Here is a 9,668-nt window from a genome sequence, read left to right as displayed (position 1 = left end):
CCTGTTGGGGGGCTTTGGTGAGGAATCGGGGGTCTAAAGTTTCATGTTTGAGACAGAGAAAGAAGATTAAGGACACGCCCCCCAATCTCCATCTCTGCAGCCTCAGAAGCACTGAATGAATGCACAGGAAGAGCTCTGTACAGAGGCTTCCCCTCCATTCTGAAACATAGGAATCACAGTTTACTATGCCTCAGTTGTGGAGTGGAGGAACCAATCCTCTCCATTTTCCTCCTGCAGCTGCTGAAAGGCAGGGAGGGGATCGGTTCCTCTATATGCCGCCTCTTCTATCCATGGGGTACAGGGGGCCGGTCACAATTGCCACCCGTGTATGCACCCCCCTGGTGCCAACCCCTTACCCACTGTGCTGCCCCTTCTACCAATCCGAAACATCATTGCTGAGTCCTAAAAATAATCCGACACCTCCTTATCATTTCCCCTTCAACTCCTCCCCACCGGAACCGGGGCTTACAGGGGTCCCCTTTCTACTATGAAGCCCCCCAATGGGGACCTTCTATCACATCTCCTGAAAATGTCCTTCTTTCCTTGGGAACAGTTTTATTTCCTGATTGTACAAATCCGATCGATGATCAATATTTATATTTTATTTCCCCGGCAAGTGGCCTGACACCGATCCGTTTTCTATATTACATCGTATCATATTGTATATTATAGTATATGATGATGTATTATATATAGTATTATATGATGATGATGATGTATTATATATAGTATTATATGATGATGTATTATACATAGTATTATATGATGATGATGATGTATTATATATAGTATTATATGATGATGTATTATATATAGTATTATATTATATGATGATGTATTATATATAGTATTATATTATGATGTATTATATATAGTATTATATGATGATGTATTATATATAGTATTATATTATATGATGATGTATTATATATAGTATTATATTATGATGTATTATATATAGTATTATATGATGATGATGTATTATATATAGTATTATATGATGATGTATTATATACAGTATTATATGATGATGTATTATATATAGTATTATATGATGATGTATTATACATAGTATTATATGATGATGTATTATATATAGTATTATATGATGTATTATATATAGTATTATATGATGATGTATTATATATAGTATTATATGATGATGATGTATTATATATAGTATTATATGATGTATTATATATAGTATTATATGATGTATTATATATAGTATTATATGATGTATTATATATAGTATTATATGATGTATTATATATAGTATTATATGATGATGTATTATATATAGTATTATATGATGATGATGATGTATTATACATAGTATTATATGATGATGATGTATTATATATAGTATTATATGATGATGTATTATATATAGTATTATATGATGTATTATATATAGTATTATATGATGATGTATTATATATAGTATTATATGATGATGATGTATTATATATAGTATTATATGATGATGATGATGTATTATACATAGTATTATATGATGATGATGTATTATATATAGTATTATATGATGATGATGTATTATACATAGTATTATATGATGATGTATTATACATAGTATTATATGATGATGATGTATTATACATAGTATTATGTGATGATGTATTATACATAGTATTATATTATATGATGATGATGTATTATACATAGTATTATATGATGTATTATATATAGTATTATATGATGTATTATACATAGTATTATATGATGATGTATTATATATAGTATTATGTGATGATGTATTATACATAGTATTATATGATGATGTATTATATATAGTATTATATTATATGATGATGTATTATATATAGTATTATATGATGATGATGTATTATATATAGTATTATATGATGATGTATTATATATAGTATTATATGATGATGTATTATATATAGTATTATATGATGATGATGTATTATATATAGTATTATATGATGATGTATTATACATAGTATTATATGATGTATTATATATAGTATTATATGATGTATTATATATAGTATTATATGATGATGATGTATTATACATAGTATTATATGATGATGTATTATATATAGTATTATATGATGATGTATTATACATAGTATTATATGATGTATTATATATAGTATTATATGATGTATTATACATAGTATTATATGATGATGTATTATATATAGTATTATATGATGATGTATTATACATAGTATTATATGATGTATTATATATAGTATTATATGATGTATTATACATAGTATTATATGATGATGTATTATATATAGTATTATATGATGATGTATTATACATAGTATTATATGATGATGTATTATATATAGTATTATATTCTATCCCATCATACAGAAGATGATTGTATTATAGGAATATAATGGAGTCGGGTAGAAATCCGTCTTCCCCTCCTCCGGCTGGCAGAATTCTGCAGATTGAATATTTCATGGCGCTGCAGCCGGGTAATGTAATATTGATGGATGCTGAGCAGGAGGCGCTCATACGGCTTTCTCGGTGTTATGCAACATGCAGATGCATTAATTATTAGCGGGGATGTGTGTGGCCCACCGCCTGCAGACATGGGGGGGGTCTCCTGGAGCCCTCATATTAAAGGGGTCCTCAGTCTATTACACACATTGTACATTGTGAGGAATGGAGGGGGAAAGTGTGAAAGACGGGAGCAAAAAAAAAATCCTGACTTTGTGTTTGCAGGAGGGTTTGTGGCCGGGAGGTGAAATGAGGGCAGGAGAAGCCGGCTGATTGATATGCAGGAGAAGACTTTACTCTGCAGGAGGAAATAATAGAGTATAGATTTCATCTGCAGGGGAAACCTGTCCATAAATCCTTCCCAGGCTCCTCCCACAAAGTCACTCCACCAAAAGTCTGATATTTGTTAGAGGTGGAGCCTGAAGTGATGAGCACGCCCCTGGATGTGTTATATATATATACACAGTAACTCACAGAAGTAAGTACACCCCTCCCATGTGACAAGCCTGAAGAAATGAGACTTTACTACAATGTAAAGTAGTGAGTGTACAGCTTGTATAACAGTGTAAATTTACTGTCCCCTCAAAATAACTCAACACACAGCCATTAATGTCTAAACCGCTGGCAACAAAAGTGAGTACACCCCTAAGTGACAATGTCCAAATTGGGCCCAATTAGCCATTTTCCCTCCCCGGTGTCATGTGACTCGTTAGTGTTACAAGGTCTCAGGTGTGAATGGGGGGCAGGTGTGTTATATTTGGTGTTATCGCTCTCACTCTCTCATACTGGTCACTGGAAGTTCAACATGGCACCTCATGGCCTCGTGGGGGAGGAGTCAGCCTGTCAGTGCTCAGACCATACGCCGCACACTGCATCAAATTGGTCTGCATGGCTGTCATCCCAGAAGGAAGCCTCTTCTAAAGATGATGGACAAGAAAGCCCGCAAACAGTTTGCTGAAGACAAGCAGACTAAGGACATGGATTACTGGAACCATCTCCTGTGCTCTGATGAGACCAAGATAAACTTATTTGGTTAAGATGGTGTACAACATACAGGGGTATACAATGTACAACATACAGGGGTATACAATGTACAACATACAGGGGGTATACAATGTACAACATACAGGGGTATACAATGTACAACATACAGGGGTATACAATGTACAACATACAGGGGGTATACAATGTACAACATGCAGGGGGTATACAATGTACAACATACAGGGGTATACAATGTACAACATACAGGGGGTATACAATGTACAACATACAGGGGTATACAATGTACAACATACAGGGGGTATACAATGTACAACATACAGGGGTATACAATGTACAACATACAGAGGTATACAATGTACAACATACAGGGTTATATAATGTACAACATACAGGGGTATACAATGTACAATATACAGGGCTATACAATGTACAACATACAGGGGGTATACAATGTACAACATACAGGGGTATACAATGTACAACATACAGGGGGTATACAATGTACAATATACAGGGGGTATACAATGTACAACATACAGGGGTATACAATGTACAACATACAGGGGTATACAATGTACAACATACAGGGGTATATAATGTACAACATACAGGGGTATACAATGTACAACATACAGGGGTATACAATGTACAACATACAGGGGGTATACAATGTACAACATACAGGGGTATACAATGTACAACATACAGGGGGTATACAATGTACAACATACAGGGGGTATACAATGTACAACATACAGGGATATACAATGTACAACATACAGGGGGTATACAATGTACAACATACAGGGGGTATACAATGTACAACATACAGGGGTATACAATGTACAACATACAGGGGTATACAATGTACAACATACAGGGGGTATACAATGTACAACATACAGGGGTATACAATGTACAACATACAGGGGTATATAATGTACAACATACAGGGGTATACAATGTACAACATACAGGGGGTATACAATGTACAACATACAGGGGTATACAATGTACAACATACAGGGGGTATACAATGTACAACATACAGGGGGTATACAATGTACAACATACAGGGGGTATACAATGTACAACATACAGGGGTATACAATGTACAACATACAGGGGTATACAATGTACAACATACAGGGGTATATAATGTACAACATACAGGGGTATACAATGTACAATATACAGGGGTATACAATGTACAACATACAGGGGGTATACAATGTACAACATACAGGGGTATACAATGTACAACATACAGGGGGTATACAATGTACAACATACAGGGGGTATACAATGTACAACATACAGGGGTATACAATGTACAACATACAGGGGTATACAATGTACAACATAAAGGGGTATACAATGTACAACATACAGGGGGTATACAATGTACAACATACAGGGGGTATACAATGTACAACATACAGGGGTATACAATGTACAACATACAGGGGGTATACAATGTACAACATACAGGGGTATACAATGTACAACATACAGGGGTATACAATGTACAACATACAGGGGGAAATACAATGTACAACATACAGGGGTATACAATGTACAATATACAGGGGGTATACAATGTACAACATACAGGGGTATACAATGTACAACATAGAGGGGTATACAATGTACAACATACAGAGGGTATACAATGTACAACATACAGGGGTATACAATGTACAACATACAGGGGGTATACAATGTACAACATACAGGGGTATACAATGTACAACATACAGGGGGTATACAATGTACAACATACAGGGGTATACAATGTACAACATACAGGGGTATACAATGTACAACATAAAGGGGTATACAATGTACAACATACAGGGGTATACAATGTACAACATACAGGGGTATACAATGTACAACATACAGGGGGTATACAATGTACAACATACAGGGGGTATACAATGTACAATATACAGGGGTATACAATGTACAACATGCAGGGGGTATACAATGTACAACATACAGGGGTATACAATGTACAACATACAGGGGTATACAATGTACAACATACAGGGGTATACAATGTACAACATACAGGGGTATACAATGTACAACATACAGGGGGTATACAATGTACAACATACAGGGGTATACAATGTACAACATACAGGGGTATACAATGTACAACATAAAGGGGTATACAATGTACAACGTACAGGGGGTATACAATGTACAAAATACAGGGGGTATACAATGTACAACATACAGGGGGTATACAATGTACAACATACAGGGGTAAACAATGTACAACATACAGGGGTATACAATGTACAACATACAGGGGTATACAATGTACAACATACAGGGGGTATACAATGTACAACATACAGGGGTATACAATGTACAACATACAGGGGGTATACAATGTACAACATACAGGGGGTATACAATGTACAACATATAGGGGTATACAATGTACGGTTAACAGCAAACACACACACACATCATAGGTTGAACTGGATGGACTGATGTCTTTTTTCAGCCTCACAAACTATGTAACGACCCCAAACACCTCCAAGATGACCACTGCCTTGCTAAAGAAGCTGAGGGTAAAGGTGATGGACTGGCCAAGCGTCTCCAAACCTAAACCCTATTGAGAATCTGTGGGACATCCTCAAACAGAAGGTGGAGGAGGGGAAGGTCTCTAACATCCACCAGCTCTGTGATGTCATCATGGAGGAGGGGAAGAGGACTCCAGTGACAAGCTGTAATGGTGGCCACACAAAATATTGACACTTTGGGCCCAATTTGGAGATTGTCACTTAGGGGTGTACTGACTTTTGTGAGATACTGTGTGTATATAAATATATATATACACTATATCACCAGAAGTATTGGGACGCCTCCTTTACACACACATGAACTTTAATGACCCCCCAGTCTTAGTCCGGAGGGTTCAATATTGAGTTGGCTCCGCCCTTTGCAGCTATAACAGCTTCACCTCTTCTGGGAAGGCCGTCCACAAGGTTTAGGAGTGTCTATGGGAATGTTTCACCATTCTTCCAGAGGTCAGGCACTGATGTTGGATGAGAAGGTCTGGCTCGCAGTCTCTTATTCATCCCAAAGGTGTTCTATGGGGTTGAGGTCAGGACTCTGTGCAGGCCAATCAAGTCCCCCCCCCCCCCAAACTCGCTACTCCATGTCTTTATGGACCTTGCTTTGTCGCTGCGCCATCCAATCTCATGAAGCAATAGAAGAAGTTTGGGGGATGCCCGAGTCTCAGGGATGACGGATAATTTATTTTTGTATCAGCCTTCAACCCATAATTCCCTCCACCTCATCATCAACCAATGAATGAGTTAAACCTTCCCGACACAACGGCTGGATGGTCCACCCAGGATGAAGAAGTAACTTTAGACTTTTATCTTAATGGAAAACATCCTGGATTTCACCCCCTGGGGACAGGTGGGGGATGGGAATATAGGAAGCTCAATGCCTAATGGACAGTCATACTTCCAGGATGGACCGGTGTGCGTTACACGGATAAAAATATCGCATTTGGATGGGAAGAGCCAATGATTGGAGGGATGGAAGTCTGCGTTCCTTCCGGACTCATTGATAAAAAGAAGCTTGTGTCTCTCTTCATTGAGAAGTTATGTGACCCCCCTCCCCCCCCGTATGACCGCGGAGAGGACGTCTCATCATTTACAATGGAAATGGAACTACAGAAGAATAAAAAAGGACATCCATGACCCCAGAATCACTTAGGAGGTGTCGGGATTTCCACAAACCCAAGGAGATCTTCCAGCGAGCTGATTGGCTCTCACACCGCCCGCCCCCCCTAATGGGAGCAAATTAAAGTATAGACCTGAAAATGGGGCCAATCACAAAGAGTCGGAAGGGCCTTTGATTGTTTCTAATACCGACACATGAAACAGCCAACGCATTTCGGGGTAACAAAGAAGAGGAGGAGCGGGCAGTGCCCCCTAGGGACGCCAGAAGAGGAGGAGCAGGCAGTGCCCCCCTGGGGACCCCAGAAGAGGAGGAACGGGCAGTGCCCCCCTGGGGACCCCAGAAGAGGAGGAGTGGGCAGTGCCCCCCTGAAAACCAGAAGAGGAGGAGCAAGCAGTGCACCCCTGGGGACTCCAGAAGAGAAGGAGCAGGCAGTGCCCCCGAGGGACGCCAGAAGAGAAGTAGCAGGCAGTGCCCCCTAGGGACGCCAGAAGAGAAGTAGCAGGCAGTGCCCCCTAGGGACGCCAGAAGAGGAGGAGCGGGCAGTGCCCCCTAGGGACGCCAGAAGAGAAGTAGCAGGCAGTGCCCCCTAGGGACGCCAGAAGAGAAGTAGCAGGCAGTGCCCCCTAGGGACGCCAGAAGAGAAGGAGCAGGCAGTGCCCCCCTGGGGACTCCAGAAGAGAAGGAGCAGGCAGTGCCCCCGAGGGACGCCAGAAGAGAAGTAGCAGGCAGTGCCCCCTAGGGACGCCAGAAGAGAAGTAGCAGGCAGTGCCCCCTAGGGACGCCAGAAGAGGAGGAGCGGGCAGTGCCCCCTAGGGACGCCAGAAGAGAAGTAGCAGGCAGTGCCCCCTAGGGACTCCAGAAGACAAGTAGCAGGCAGTGCCCCCTAGGGACGCCAGAAGAGAAGGAGCGGGCAGTGCCCCCCTAGGGAATCCAGAAGAGAAGGAGCAGGCAGTGCCCCCTAGGGACGCCAGAAGAGAAGTAGCAGGCAGTGCCCCCTAGGGACGCCAGAAGAGAAGTAGCAGGCAGTGCCCCCTAGGGACGCCAGAAGAGGAGGAGCGGGCAGTGCCCCCTAGGGACGCCAGAAGAGAAGTAGCAGGCAGTGCCCCCTAGGGACGCCAGAAGAGAAGTAGCAGGCAGTGCCCCCTAGGGACGCCAGAAGAGAAGGAGCAGGCAGTGCCCCCCTGGGGACTCCAGAAGAGAAGGAGCAGGCAGTGCCCCCGAGGGACGCCAGAAGAGAAGTAGCAGGCAGTGCCCCTAGGGACGCCAGAAGAGAAGTAGCAGGCAGTGCCCCCTAGGGACGCCAGAAGAGGAGGAGCGGGCAGTGCCCCTAGGGACGCCAGAAGAGAAGTAGCAGGCAGTGCCCCCTAGGGACGCCAGAAGAGAAGTAGCAGGCATGCCCCCTAGGGACGCCAGAAGAGAAGTAGCAGGCAGTGCCCCCTAGGGATGCCAGAAGAGAAGGAGCAGGCAGTGCCCCCCTGGGGACTCCAGAAGAGAAGGAGCAGGCAGTGCCCCCGAGGGACGCCAGAAGAGAAGTAGCAGGCAGTGCCCCCTAGGGACGCCAGAAGAGAAGTAGCAGGCAGTGCCCCCTAGGGACGCCAGAAGAGAAGTAGCAGGCAGTGCCCCCTAGGGACGCCAGAAGAGGAGGAGCGGGCAGTGCCCCCTAGGGACGCCAGAAGAGAAGGAGCAGGCAGTGCCCCCTAGGGACGCCAGAAGAGAAGTAGCAGGCAGTGCCCCCTAGGGACGCCAGAAGAAGAGGAGCGGGCAGTGCCCCCTAGGGATGCCAGAAGAGAAGTAGCAGGCAGTGCCCCCTAGGGACGCCAGAAGAGAAGTAGCAGGCAGTGCCCCCTAGGGACGCCAGAAGAGAAGGAGCAGGCAGTGCCCCCCTGGGGACTCCAGAAGAGGAGGAGCAAGCAGTGCCCCCGAGGGACGCCAGAAGAGAAGTAGCAGGCAGTGCCCCCTAGAGACGCCAGAAGAGAAGTAGCAGGCAGTGCCCCCTAGGGACGCCAGAAGAGGAGGAGCGGGCAGTGCCCCTAGGGACGCCAGAAGAGAAGTAGCAGGCAGTGCCCCCTAGGGACGCCAGAAGAGAAGTAGCAGGCAGTGCCCCCTAGGGATGCCAGAAGAGAAGGAGCAGGCAGTGCCCCCCTGGGGACTCCAGAAGAGAAGGAGCAGGCAGTGCCCCCGAGGGACGCCAGAAGAGAAGTAGCAGGCAGTGCCCCCTAGGGACGCCAGAAGAGAAGTAGCAGGCAGTGCCCCCTAGGGACGCCAGAAGAGAAGTAGCAGGCAGTGCCCCCTAGGGACGCCAGAAGAGAAGTAGCAGGCAGTGCCCCCTAGGGACGCCAGAAGAGGAGGAGCGGGCAGTGCCCCCTAGGGACGCCAGAAGAGAAGTAGCAGGCAGTGCCCCCTAGGGACGCTAGAAGAGAAGTAGCAGGCAGTGCCCCCTA

Source organism: Pelophylax lessonae (assembly GCF_965119305.1).
Source record: "Pelophylax lessonae genome assembly, chromosome: 11".
Taxonomy (NCBI): domain Eukaryota; kingdom Metazoa; phylum Chordata; class Amphibia; order Anura; family Ranidae; genus Pelophylax; species Pelophylax lessonae.
This window is presented reverse-complemented; position numbering follows the sequence as displayed.